Source organism: Sciurus carolinensis, chromosome 10, assembly GCF_902686445.1.
Source record: "Sciurus carolinensis chromosome 10, mSciCar1.2, whole genome shotgun sequence".
Taxonomy (NCBI): domain Eukaryota; kingdom Metazoa; phylum Chordata; class Mammalia; order Rodentia; family Sciuridae; genus Sciurus; species Sciurus carolinensis.
In genome coordinates, this window is record NC_062222.1 from 135166861 (window position 1) to 135180552 (window position 13692).

The following is a 13692-nucleotide window of genomic DNA, read 5'->3' on the forward strand; positions in this document are numbered from 1 at the left end:
TTATTGTTTCCTTTGCTGAGAAAAAAAACTATTTAGTTTGATTTCATCCTAGTCATTGATTCTTGATTTTATTTTTTGCACTTTAAGAGCCTTGTTAAGGAAGTCAGGTCTTAAGCTGACCAAATGAAGATTTGGGCCCACTTTTTCTTCTATTTGGTGCATAGTCTCTGGTCTAATTCCTAAGTCCTTGAGTCATTTTGAATTAAGTTTTGTACAGAGTGAGAGAAAGGGGTTTAATTTCATTTTGTTACATATGGATTTCCAGTTTTCCCAGCACCATTTATTGAAGAGGCTATCTTTTCTCTATTGTATGTTTTTGGCACCTTTGTCTACTTGTGGGTTTGTCTCTGTGTCCTCTGTTCCATATCATTGGTCTACCTGTCTATTTTGGTGCCAATACCATGCCGTTTTTGTTATTATTGCTCTGTAGTATAGTTGAAGGTCTGGTATTGTGATGCCTCCTGCTTCACCCTTCTTGCTAAGTATTGCTTTGGTTATTCTGGGTCTCTTGTTTTTCCAGATAAAATACATGATTGCTTCATCTATTTCTATGAGGAAAGACATTGGAATTTTAATTGGAATTGCATTGAATCTGCATAATGCTTTTGGTAGTATGGCCATTTTGACAATAGTAACTCTGCCTATCCAAGAACATAGGAGATCTTTTAATCTTCTAAGGTTTTCTTTAATTTCTTTCTTTAGTATTCTGTAGTTTTCGTTGTAGAGGTTGTTAGATTGATTCCCAAGTTGTTTTTTTTTTTTTTTTTTTTTTTGAGGCTATAGTGAATGGAGTGGTTTTCCTAATTTCTTTTTCAGTGGATTCATCGCTTTTATGTAGAAATGCTTTTGATTTATGGGTATTGATTTTATATCCTGCTACTTTGCTGAAGTCATTTATTAGTTCTAGAAGTTTTCTGATGGAATTTTTTGAATCCTCTAAATATATAATCATGTTGTTGGCAAATAGTGATAGCTTGAGTTCTTTTCCTATTCATATCCCTTTAATTTCTTTCATCTGATTGTGCTAACTAGAGTTTCAAGGACAATGTTGAATAGAAGTGAAAGAGTGCATCCCTGTCTTGTTCCAGTTTTTAGAGGAAATGCTTTCAGTTTTTCTCCATTTAGAATGATGTTGGTCATGGGCTTAGCGTAGATAGCCTTTACAATGTTGAGGTATGTTCCCACTATTCCTATTTTTTCTAGTGTTTTTTTTTTTTTTTTTTTTTTTTTTTTTGGGTGCTGGGGATTGAACCCAGGGCCTTGTGCTTACAAAGCAAGCACTCTACTGACTGAGCTGTCTCCCCAGCCCTGATTTCTGGATATTGAACCAACATTGCATCCCTGGGATCAAACCCACTTGATCATGATGCACTATCTTTTTAATCTGTTCTTGTATGCAGTTTTCCAGAATTTTGTTAAGAATTTTTACAACAATATTCATCAAGAATATTGGTCTGAAGTTTTCTTTCCTTGATGTGTCTTTGTCTGCTTTTCGTATGAGGGTGATACTAGCATCATAGAATGAGTTTGGAAGGGTTCCCTCCTTTTTATTTTGCGGACTACTTTGAGAAGTATTGGTGTTAGTTCTTCTTTGAAGGTCTTGTGGAACTCAGCTGAGAATCCATCTGGCCCCAGGCTTTTCTTGGTTGGAAGGCTTTTGATGGCATATTCTCTTTCTTGAAATCATCTGTTTAGATTATGTATGTCCTCCTGATTCAGTTTGGGTAGATATCTCTAGAAATTTGCAGATGCCGTTGAGATTTTATGTTTTGTTGGACTTTCAAAATAGCTTCTAATTATCTTTTGTATTTCAATAGTGTCCATCGTGAAATTTTCTTTTTCATCATGAATTTTAGTAATTTGAGTTTTCTTTCTCCTCTTCTAGTGTGGCTAAGGGTTTATCAATTTTGTTTACTTTTTCAAAGAACCAACATTTTGTTTTGCCAATTTTTTGAACCGTTCCTTTTGTTTCAATTTCATTGATTTCAGCTCTGATTTTAATTATTTCTTGTCTTCTGCTATTTTAGCATTGATCTCTTCTTTTTATAGGAATTTGAGGTGTAATATTAGGTCATTTATTTGTAGACTTTTTATTATTTTAGTGAATGAGCTCAATACAATAAACTTTCCTCTTAGTACTGCTTTCACAGCATCCCAGAGATTTGGATATGTTGTATCGTCATTCTCATTCACCTCTAAGAATTTTTTAACTTCTCCTGATGTCTCCTGTTATCCATGTGTCATTCAGTAACATATTATTTTGTCTCCAGGTGTTGGAGTAGCTTCTATTTTTTATTTTATACTTGATTTCTAATTTCATTCCATTATGATCTGATAGAATGCAGGGTAGTATCTCTATTTTTTTATTTGTGGTAAGTGTTGCTTTGTGGCAGAACATATGGTCTATTTTAGAGAAGGATCCATGTGCTGAGAAGAAAGTGTGTTTGCTCATTAATGGATGGATTATTCTATATATGTCTGTTAAGTCTAAATTATTGATTGTATTACTGAGTTCTATGATTTCTTTGTTCAATTTTTGTTTGGAAGATATATCCAGTGTTGAGAGAGGTGTGTTAAAGTCACCCAGTATTATTGTATTGATTCCTGAAATTGAGAAGGGTTTGTTTGGTGTACATAGATGCTCCATTGTTTGGGGCATAGATATTTATAATTGTTATGTCTTATTGATGTATGGTTCCCTTAAGCAAAATTAAATGTCCTTCTTCATCTCTTCTGACTGACTTTGTCTTGAAGTCCACTTTATCTGATATGAGGATGGATACCACCCCCACTTTTTTACTGGGTTCATGTGCGTGGTAGGTTTTTTTCCCATCCTTTCACCTTCAATCTGTGGTTGTCTTTTTCTGTGTGATGATCTCTTGAAGGTAGCATATTGTTGGGTCTTTTTAATCCAATCTGCCAGTCTATGTCCTTTGATTAATGAGTTTAGGCCATTAACATTCAGTATTATTGCTGAGATATGATTTGTATTCCTAGTCATTTTTGCTTATTTTTGAGTTTTAACTTAACTTGGTTTCTCCTTTGATTGGCTTCTTCTTTAGGATAGTTCTCCCTTTGCCGAGTTTCATTGTTATTTTTCATTTTCTCTTCATGGAATATTTTACTGAGAATGCAGACTTTCTATTTGTATATTCTTTTAACTTTCATTTATCATGGAAGATTTTTATTTTGTCATCAAATCTGAAGCTTAGTTTTGTTGGATGTAATATTCTTGGTTGGCATTAACTGTCTTTCAGAGCTTGATATATATTGTTCCAGGACCTCCTAGCTTTTAGGGTCTGGGCTGAGAAATCTGCTGACATCTGAATTGATTTTCCCTATGTGTTACCTGATGCTCTTCTCTTGCAGCCTTTAAATTCTATCCTTATTTTGTATGCTGGGCATTTGTGCCCTGGTGTGGATCTGTTGTAATTTTGTACATTTGATGTCCTGTAAGCCTCTAGTATTTGATTTTCCATTTTTTTCCATTTCATTCTTCAGGTTTGGGAAATTTTATGGTATTATTTCATTAAATACATTGTGCATTACTTTGGTTTGTATTTCTGTGCCTTCCTCAATCCCAATAATTCTTAAATTTGGTCTTTTCATGCTATCCCATAATTCTTGGAGGTTCTATTCATGACTTCTTACCATTTTCTTTGTGTGGTCAACTTTATTTTCAAGATTAAATATCTTGTCTTCATTGTCTGACATTCTAGCTTCCAAGTGATCTAGTCTATTGGTGATGATTTCTATTGAGTTTTTAATTTGTTTTATTGTTTCCTTCATTTTTGAGGATTTCTGTTTTTTTTTTCCAGAATCTCTGTCTCTTTGTTGAAATAATCTTTTGCCCTTTTAACTCTTTATTCAAGTGATCTTTTGTTGCCTGCGTTTGCTCTCTTATCTCATTCCTTATTTCACAGATCATTTTAGTTATGTACATCCTGAACTCCTCTGACATTTCTTCTACTGCGCTGTTAATGGATTCTATTAATATAGCATCTTGGTTTGGGGCATTTTCATCCCTTGATTTTTCATGTTGTTCATATGTCTTCCCATCTAGCAGAGTGGACTTGAGGTATTTCAGTCTTCACCCTACAGATTTATAGTTATATTAACAGTACCCAATGCAAATGTTATGCAGCCTTAAAAAAAATAGCCCTTATTAAGACATTAACAGTTTTGTTGCAAAAAACTGAGATAGTATGTTTGATTATTATCTACAACATAAACATTAGGTTTGTAATAAGATCTACAATTTCTAATGGTGGACAGAGAGAGAAAGGGGGAGGGATCTAGGATGTGGTATTAATGAGGTGGGAGGTGGGAAAATAGAGGTGTTAGATCATAGGAAGAGTGAACGAGGAATCAAAAGAAATTTGTTGTTAGCAGGAGAAAAGAGAGAAAGAGACTCCAAGGAAACAGATAAATAAGAAGAAAATAGAGCAGTTAAAAACAAAAAAAAAGAAAGAAAAGAAGAAAAACATGTAAAAAAAAAAAAAAAAAAAAGATTCTACAACCAAAGTGTAATACCTATTCAAACCTCCCAGTTCGCAGTAGCCTGATGCTTGAAAAGTACTTGATTTCATAAGTGTTGGGATAAGCATAAGTGAAAGCAGGAGGCGAAAAAAGAAAAAAATAGGGGAAAAAGCCCAGTCTTGAAGGAAAATTGGACAACTGTTTCTGTTGAAGTTCAGTATCTTAGGTGGGCTTGTCTGGAGTGTACTGGTAAGTCCACCTCAGAATGGTGACAGTTACCAAGGTGGGAGGATTAGCCTTGGAGGCAGGACTCTTGGAGGCAGGGAATGGCACTTGCCAGTCCCTCTGGAAGACTGTGCCCTGTGACTCTCCTTTGGGGTTCTCTAGTGTGATGCAGGAGCCTGGCCTTAGCCCCTTACCTCACTTCTGGGCCCCGCAATACCTGGCCTCTAATTTAGTCTCTGAGCTATATCTCTCCTGTTCCCACCCTCTCAACTTCCCAGTCAGGAACCTCTCCCTCTGGAGGTCCTGGGGGCTGAGCTCTGGGACCTGTGCACCTGTGGAGGAAAGTTCTGTGCTGGCAGATCAGGGCCTGGTATTGAGGGCTGCATGCAGGGCACATAGCTGCAAGCGCTGGGCCGAGTTGGTGGCTAGGGGGTGGTTGGGAGACTGGGGATTGAGGAGCCGAGGGCCCTGCTGATTGCTAAACTGGCAGGACAAGGTAGTCGGTGGGTGCTGTACTGGGGAGAGAGCTGTGGACCAGGCTGATGTCGGGTCCCAGCAAGCACTGCCCGAGTTGTCTCTGGGATCCCGTTGAGTGCCAGGCTGGTTGGCCAGGATCAAGATGCCCTCACACTCTCTTCCACGCTACCCACCCCTTGCAAGACACTCTCCTGCCTCTGCAGCAGTATGGTGACTATTAAGCACACCTAGAAGGGACACCTCAGATGGAGCCAAGTCTGCGGGGACCTTGGTGAGGTTCTTTCAGGCCCTGGCTGTTATCCCTAGATGAAAGTAGCCGTGTCCTCGGTTGTGGTGGTGGCAGTGACTAACCTGTAGGTGCATTGATATTGGGTTTCCAGTCTCCTGTTGGTGTCCCAAGATGGACATTGCCCCAACTAAAGATGGTGGCGGTGGCAGCAGAGATAACCCAAGATGGTGGCAGAGGTGTCCCAAGATGGAGGCCACCGCTTTCAGAAATGTGGACGTGAGAGTGGGCCGTGCAGTGGCACTGGGCAGCCTGTTTGGAGATGCAGCGCTGTAGCAGGTGGTGCTGTGGTGGGTGGCTGTCTCCAGGCCCTGTCCTGTTTCCCAAGGTGGAGGCTACCACGTGGAGGGGAGGTGTGGAGGCTGCTGCCATGTCCCAAGATGGAGGTTGCCATGCGTTGGTAGATGGAGGTGCACGGGTGCTGTGGGGTGGCATCTGTGCGGGTGCGCACAGTGGGGGTGGGCGCAGCAGCCTGTTGTGCACTTTTAAAAGTCACTTAGCAGAGGGTCCTTAGGTCACTAGAGGTGAGCCCTCTCTAAGAGGATTGCAGGACCCTGCTTCTCTTCTCTCTGCTCCGGTTGGAGAGATGACCTCTTGCTGCAACGTGAGCTCTCACCATTGCTGACCACCACCCTCAGCAGAAGCCGCACCAAAGGGGCCCACCCAATCTTGGCCTTTGAGCCTCTAAACTTTTCTCTTTATATAAACCTTGTCTCTTTATCCAGTTGTTGACTCAGTTGTTTTGTTGTAGTAACTTGCAGCTGACTAATATACTTGTCCACTAACTTAATTTCTAAAACAAAATATTTGTTCAAGAAGACAGCTTGGCCATTCAGGGTAATGTCTGCTACGAAGTTCTCCAACCACATATAAATGCTAATATTGTATATGAATGCAGACAAGCCATGGATGTGAATTCCTAAAGGACCCTGTGGTTGAGAGAGACTAGCTTGCTGGTCAGCTCCTGGGGCTGGTGGGACAATTTTTCTTATCCCCTCTTCTCTGAGGTTGTGGCCTGTTGGGGGTCCCTGCTTGAAGGTGGGGTCCTCTTACTCCACTCAGTCTGGGCCTAAGGCTGTGTCTTGTGACTGCTGCCAGCTCACTGACATCACAGCCTCTGAGCCACCAAAACTTGCCCTCCACTGCTCCCCCAGGGCAACACGGGTCCCTTGCTCTGGTTGTTACTTCTTGCCTCTTCTTCGGGCCCCAGAGGTTTCCTTTATTTGACTTTATGAGCCTGCTCTGCATTTCACTAAGTTTTGGGAGGGTGTTGAGGTTGTTGCCCACACTGCTGCTGGAGAGCCGCCTGATTCCCTGTCATCATCTCTCGACAGGACTAATATAGGGCCCCTTGGCATCAAGTCCCTTGAGAATGTGTAATAAATAGGACACACATTCCCTGACTTTACCCAGAACTCCCAAATCAGACCTTGGCACGAATGCCCAAGGTGATTCTGATGTGCATGGTGAGAACCTCTCCCCACCTGGGGTTCAAGTTCCTCAGTAACCCAGCTCACGTCCACCAGGTACCTACTCTATGCCAGCCCCCCAGAGCCTTGTGGGATGCAGAAGCAAATAAGATTTTTCTTTCCTCAATGGGTCTGTAGCATAGTTCAGGGGTGGCAGGACTTTTTCTACCAAGGGACAGATAGTATTTGAAGTTTTGCGGGTCCTATGGCCTCCTTTCAAAAGTCCATAGAGGACATGTAAATACGTAGGTATTTTCTGAACTTTAATATATGAAAATAAGTGGAGAGCTGGCCCACGGTGCTTTGCTGAAGGCTGACGTAGTTAAAAGGGAAACGTTACTGAAGAAAGAATCCTGATGCAAGCCCTTGCCACAGCATCCACCCCGTGGGAGAGGCGTGGGACAGAAGGAGGTCCCCCCGAGCGCTGGGGGTGGAGACCCGACGGCCCTGGGGCAGGCGGCCCTTGGACGTTCAGGTTGTCTCCTTTTTGCTGTTAAAGGGGTCGCAACAGCCACGGAGGGCTCAGAGGCTCCTCTGATCTTCCCCTAGGATAAAGGCTCTCTTTGGGCTTTGGTGACACTTTTCCAGGATTGTTTCTGGAAAGTTCTTATCTACTTCTACTCTCTCCAGGAGACAACACGAGGCTGTTCCACCCTCTTCAGTGCTAGTTACTGATTTCTTTTCTAAAACTACTGACAAATAATCAATTTGTGGTCAAAGTCTGTCTGGTTTTTAATCACAGGACTACAGACTGGGCTGACTCAGGTTTCCGTTGTGCTTCTGAGTACTGGGTGGTGTGGGGTACGGTGCTGGCCGCTCCAGGTCTTCCCTGGTTTGGGCGTGATCCCTGGGCCCACGTGGGAAGGTGGCAACCCGCTCTCCTGCTGGCGCGTGGTGCAGGCCGCCGGGCCCACTGTGCGCGGCACCAGCCTTTTCCACCATGGCTAACGCGCCTCCACATCAGTGGAAAGGAGGCCCAGGGAGCGTGTTTGATCTCAGAGGAAAGCTGGCCCCGGCTGGCGTTTTGACATTTGGAAACAGTGAATACAATTACCCATCTGTGGACCAAAAGGGTTTTCTTCCCCCTTTAAGGGAACCGAAGGTATTTTGCCCGTGGTGGTTTCTCTGAGAGGCCCCTTCTGACTGGAGCAGTGTGGAGAACCCTCCCCCAGACTCAATTCAGGAACGAACTGCTCCGGGAGGGGACAGGCCAGTACCTGCAGCTCCTCTCCCCAGAGCTGACCCTGGGTCAGGGAAAGCTGGACGCAGGACTTCACAGTTTGCTCTGCAGATGTCCTTACCCTGTCCCTCACCCCAGGCTGGGAGGACGGGTGCTTGTTTCATGATTCACAAGTGAAGTCCAGGAGATCAGACGTCAGCGATGGCTTGAGGTCCCTCAACCAGCCGGTGGCAGAGCTGGGGCAGGAACTCGGGTTTCCCCACTTCAGATTAGTTCTTTCCCTGAGCTGTGGCTCTTGAAATCCCCGTGGTCAAACCCTGACGTCCAGTACCCCAGAATGCGACCTTATTTGGAAGTAGGTTTGTTGAGGATGTGATCACTTAGGATGAGGCCACACTGGAGTAGGTGGGTCCTAGATCCAGTGACAGATGTCCTTATTTTTTAAAAAGGCAACAGAGAGACAGACTGACTTATGAAGAGAAGACGGCCTGGAGCAGCCTGCCCTGCCCACACCTTGATTTCAGACTCCTGGCCCCTGGCGCTGGCCATGATGGTCCCTGTTGCTGAAGGCCCCTGGGCTATGGTACTCTCTTAGAGCGGCACCAGGAAATGGATATACCACTCATCATGGCAAAGCCTACTGTCGTTCTTGAAGCAATAGAAGTCATCGCGGTGGGTTTAGTCCTCTGATTCCCGTATATACTCTACCTCTGTTTAATAGAAATACCCTCCCTGAATAGCCAGAGGCTGCACTCCCAGTTTCCCTTGCAGGGCACGGCCACATGACTGCTCTCACCCGTGGAATGTGCTGTGCGCCCGCCAAGGAGGTTGCCGGCCCTCCTCGTTCTTGCTCTTTCCCCTGGTTGCAGGCTGCAGTGTGGTCCTGGGTAGCCACAGAGGGGCAACTTCCACTGTGCAGGTCCAGAGCGACAGCAGAGGGAAGGCAGCTGGGCTCCTGAGTGCCTTTGTGAGCCCACCCTGGTCTACCTGCTCTCCTCTGAACTTTATGAGATACAAAGAAAATTCTGGTTTGTTTGAGCCACCGTGTTTCAGGAAGCTTGGGTTATCACAGCCTAGTGCCAGATTCTCACAGGTGTGTTTGCCTTTTGTTGCTTTTGGAGAGGGTTGTAAGCCTGAGAGCAGAAGTGGCCTCCTGGAATACCTGTTTTGTTGATGTATAATTGATATACAATAAACTGCAAATACTTAAACTGCACCGTCTGACAAGTTTTACCATATGTATATATCAGAGAAACTGCCACGAAAAATAACGAATGTGCTTGTCACTGTGGAAGTTTTCACTCACTATTCATTGTGTTGTTGTTGCTCAGAAGCCTAAACTCTGATGGAAGTGAGTGGTTTTGAAAGCAGCAGGAAGGATCCCTGCCTCTGAGAACAGAGCAGAGGTAGCAGACCCCCAAAGACCGGATCTTGGCCTCCCGCCTTGCTGATACCCACAGGGTGATGCTCCTGTGGAACAAGACACACCCTCCTGCCATTGCACCTGGTAAACCAAGGACGACGAGAGCTGGGGCTATGGCGTCGTTCGGTGAAGAGTCAACTGAGGGTGTGTTCCTAAACCTGATTAGAGAAAGGGGTGATAGCTTGCAGTTTATGGACTTCTACCTTCCACCTTGGCCACCATTATGAGCTCACCTCCATCAAGAGCTGTCAGGGGCTGAGATTTCACCTCCACGCAGCCAACAGGTAGAGCCTGTCACAGTCCCAGATGCTGGTGGAAGGCTGAAGCTCTGGGAGCAGAGACAAAGGACAGTGTATTATCAACAGCAATAGCAGGATCCAGACCATCCTTATGTTCTTGTGCGGTTTCCCAAGCCCCGAGTCCCACAGGGTGACGTGATGAGGGACGGGAGATGCCAGTGCACACAGTAGGTTGCATTCTGGGAGAGGAGCCCTGAGCTTAGGGAAATGAAATCTTCTAAAATGTGCACTAATTTTGCCTCTCCTTTGCTCTGGAAGGAAATATTACCTGTCTTTCGGGATCAGAGACGAATGGTTCTAGCAGATGACAGTCCGGCTTCTGAGACTGCTGCTCTACCACCATCACGGGCAGTGTGATCTGGAGCAACAGGACAGCGCACCTCCTGTCAAGATAATCGTGAAGATTGTCTCCCAGCAATCTACCACCAGGGGCCAGAGTCAACTGGACACTCTCATGCTGGAGGAAGAATTGATACTGGGGGCCCTCCTTCCCCCAAAGTTGCATAGTGTTATATCAGGAAGCTTAGGAAATGGGGAGGGGCACTCAGAAAAGGCTGTTGAAGCGATATTTCAAAGCAGGGTTAAGGAAATGAGCAAGATGTGATGGGGCACCCCCAGACTAGCAATACTGGGGGAAAGTCCCGCCAGAGCAGAAGCAGTCGCTGGACCCAGTGGTAACTGTGGCTGAAGCTCTGGGAAGGGGCCAGTTCTTGTCCATAGGCAGACACAAGGGGAAGAGGAATGGGGCTTCTTCCTCCTCCTCTCATGTCTCCTTCCTGTCTGCTGTCAGCTAACCCAACCAGAAGCCTGAGGACAAACGGACTCCACTGATAGAGAGAACCTGCAGGTTACCTCCTGGGTGTGGAGCAACTTGGCAGAGGTAAAAGTGTATCCAGAGGGCCACTGCAGCCCGTAGAGCACAAGTCTCAGAGGACCTAGCACCTAGAGGCAGATGTGGACACTTACCCCAAAAGACCTGCACACATTTGGGCTTTGACCTGTAAATGCGAAGGCCCGAGGAACAGAGGGAGGAAGGACAGGAGGCATTAACCCCTTGCGGAGGTGGTGCTCTTGGAGGATGGGGTACACACAGTCTTACTGCGTGGGTGGTGGAGGAGGGAGGGGAGCTGGGGCTGGGGCCGCCATGAGAGCCCTCCTTGCAGAGGGAGCCTATGGAGAGGCCAGAGGCGTGAGCACACAGAACATTGAGGGACCGGCAGGTGGGCTAGAATAGTTTTAGCACGAAGTTTGATGAGGTATCCAGTGTGTTGGGATTCACTTCTGTCAGTAAGCTTTCTGTTGCTGTGGTCAAAATACCTGACAAGAACAACTGAGAGGAGAAATGGGTTATTTTAGCTCAGTTTCTGAGGTCTCAGTTCATGGTTGGTTGGCTCCATTGCTCTGGGCCTGAGGTGAGGCAGAACATCATGGTGGAAGGATGTGGGGGAGGAAAGCAGCTCAACTCATGGTGTCCAGGAAGCATGGAGAAAGAAAGAGGAGGGGTCTGTGAACAAGAAATACCCTTCCAGGCATGTCCCCCACTTCCTCCACCCAGGTCCCTCCCTGAGTTGTCCATTCACTGTCAAGGTATTACTATTAGCTAAGGGAGTCAGAGTCCTCACGACTCAATGATGGCCGAGGGGCCCCACCTCTGAGCCTTGCTGCCTTGGGGACCATGGTCTCAACATGAGGCTCTGGGACACATTCCAGATTCAATCATAACAGAGCTCTTGAACAAAAAGGAGGTAATCTAAGAAACTCTCCCCATTTCCTTTCTGACCTATCTCAGCTAAGTGAGGGGTGCCAGAAGGAAACCCTCCAAGTCCTCTCTCATATTCTACTAGAGAAACATGAACCAAGCCTCTTAACTCCAAGTGACCACAGCGCTAGGGAGGATGATTTCCACACCAATCAGAATAAAGGGATTCTACCAATCCCCAAAGCCAGGAAGGAGGACCTCAGCCAAGGGGAGAGCTGGGGCTCCTTGGGCTGGTGGGATGTGTGCTGACCCTCTTTTTCCTTTTCATTTTCTCGTGGAACTCTGTTAATTTAAGTGCAGCTCAGGATCGAGCCCTGTCGCCCGCCATATTGGTAGACTTGCTGTAGAATCTCAGGGCAGGAAGGAACTCCTGGAGCCCGGTGTTCCCTGGTTCTGAGTGGACAGCTTGAGGGAGACTGGAAAACCTGAGAAAGCTCAGGTTGGGGGCCTTATATTTGAAAGTTGAGACTCAGGGGTGGGGGCGAGGTCTGGAAATTCCGATTCTTGAGAAGTTCTGAAAGTGCTTCCGGTACAGTTAGGTCGGGGAAAAGCTGGTCTTGAGCCTTTTGTTGGAAGAGGCCCGGAGCCAGGGCACGCCAGGCTTCAGTTCTGCAGGCCGCACTCTCTCCACACGTCCATGTGGCTTTCCTAAACAGAGTATTAACTTTATGTTCTACAAAGAAAACAAGGAGAAAAACTGTTATTCTTCTGATTAACAGGGAAGTTGTCCAACTGGCTACACATGAATTATATCCCCTGAATATTAAACTCAGACTTCTTTAGTTCTCATTTATTTTATTGGATTGTATGGGGATATTTTCAAAGAGGAAAGTGGGGGTGGGGAGGGAAGGATTCTGGGATGGGGGCCATTTTCACCACTTGCAGAAGGCTGTTACTGCTTCCAGAAGACTCGAGGAGACACAGGAGTCCTTCACTGAGTGGAAAGGATTCTATTCTATTTTATTTTTTTCACAGAATATCTGGGTCCATGCTTTATAGCCTGCCGAGGGCTCTTCTGGTTCTCTGCTGGAAAACAGATTCCTGGCCACGCAGTTCCCACACAAAAGCTTCCCTCAGTGGCAGTGTGATCGCCGCAATATAAACTCTTAGAGGAACTGCCAAAGTCCACAGGCACTTATGTTCTCCATCCCTCTTAAAACGTTGTGATTCTCAATAAATAACCCACAGTCAAAGTGTGATGTTTTGTTTTGATTTGTCACGAAGAATTTTCCAGTCTCTTTTTCTTGTTCCAAAATGAGGGCCCCTCGGTGTTGGAGAGTGGCCTCTTGCAAGTCAGCTTCCGTGCGTGAACTGCAGGCTCTGCTTGGTGAGGAGCTCTGGGCCCTGCGGCCATGTGGCTCTGGCAAAGTCAGTTCTGGGGGCGATCTTCAAGCAAGAAGTCACAGAGTACAGGACCAGCCACCAGCTGGGTATCCAGCGCTCTACCTGGCCAGGTCACCCTCGGGAGAGGACTAAGGGTCGCTGCCTGCCGATGGCCGCGACGTGAGAGTGGGAGCTTCCCTTGCACACCAGCCTGTTGGAAGGAGCAGCTGAGCTCCACAGCTCTGCCCTAGCGTCCCACTGCCGCCGCCAGCACAGACCACACAGGCAACCAGCCGCTGGGGCCTCCGGGCTGTCATCCCCACGGCCAAGGGACACCAGGATCCTGGCCTTGTTTGGCAAGGGAATGGCCTCACATGGGCTCTTTGGGCTCAGGATGCATGGACAGGACCTTTTAACGCTCTTGAGGCCAGCTCTTGCTGGCTAGGGATGGAGTGGCAGACTGTCCCAAATCACACCATGCCCCCGAAAGTTTCCCAGGCTTCAGCGTCCAGCGAAGGGCTCACTGCCACCAATCCAGAAGCTGTATTTCTAGTCCTGGGTTTTCCTCTGAACTCACGATGAGAGGGTTGGTTTGTTCTAAGTTTGTGAAATGTAATCTTATTTTTCTTCCTTCTTGAAGTTTTACTTTTATCAAAATTTTACGTGTAATCAGCTTACAGGATCAAATAATTTCCAGGGCCTTCTGTGAAAACCAGGGGCTCATCTTCCCCTCCTGCCCCTGTCCCCAGCGCTCACAACTTCCAGCTCTGTC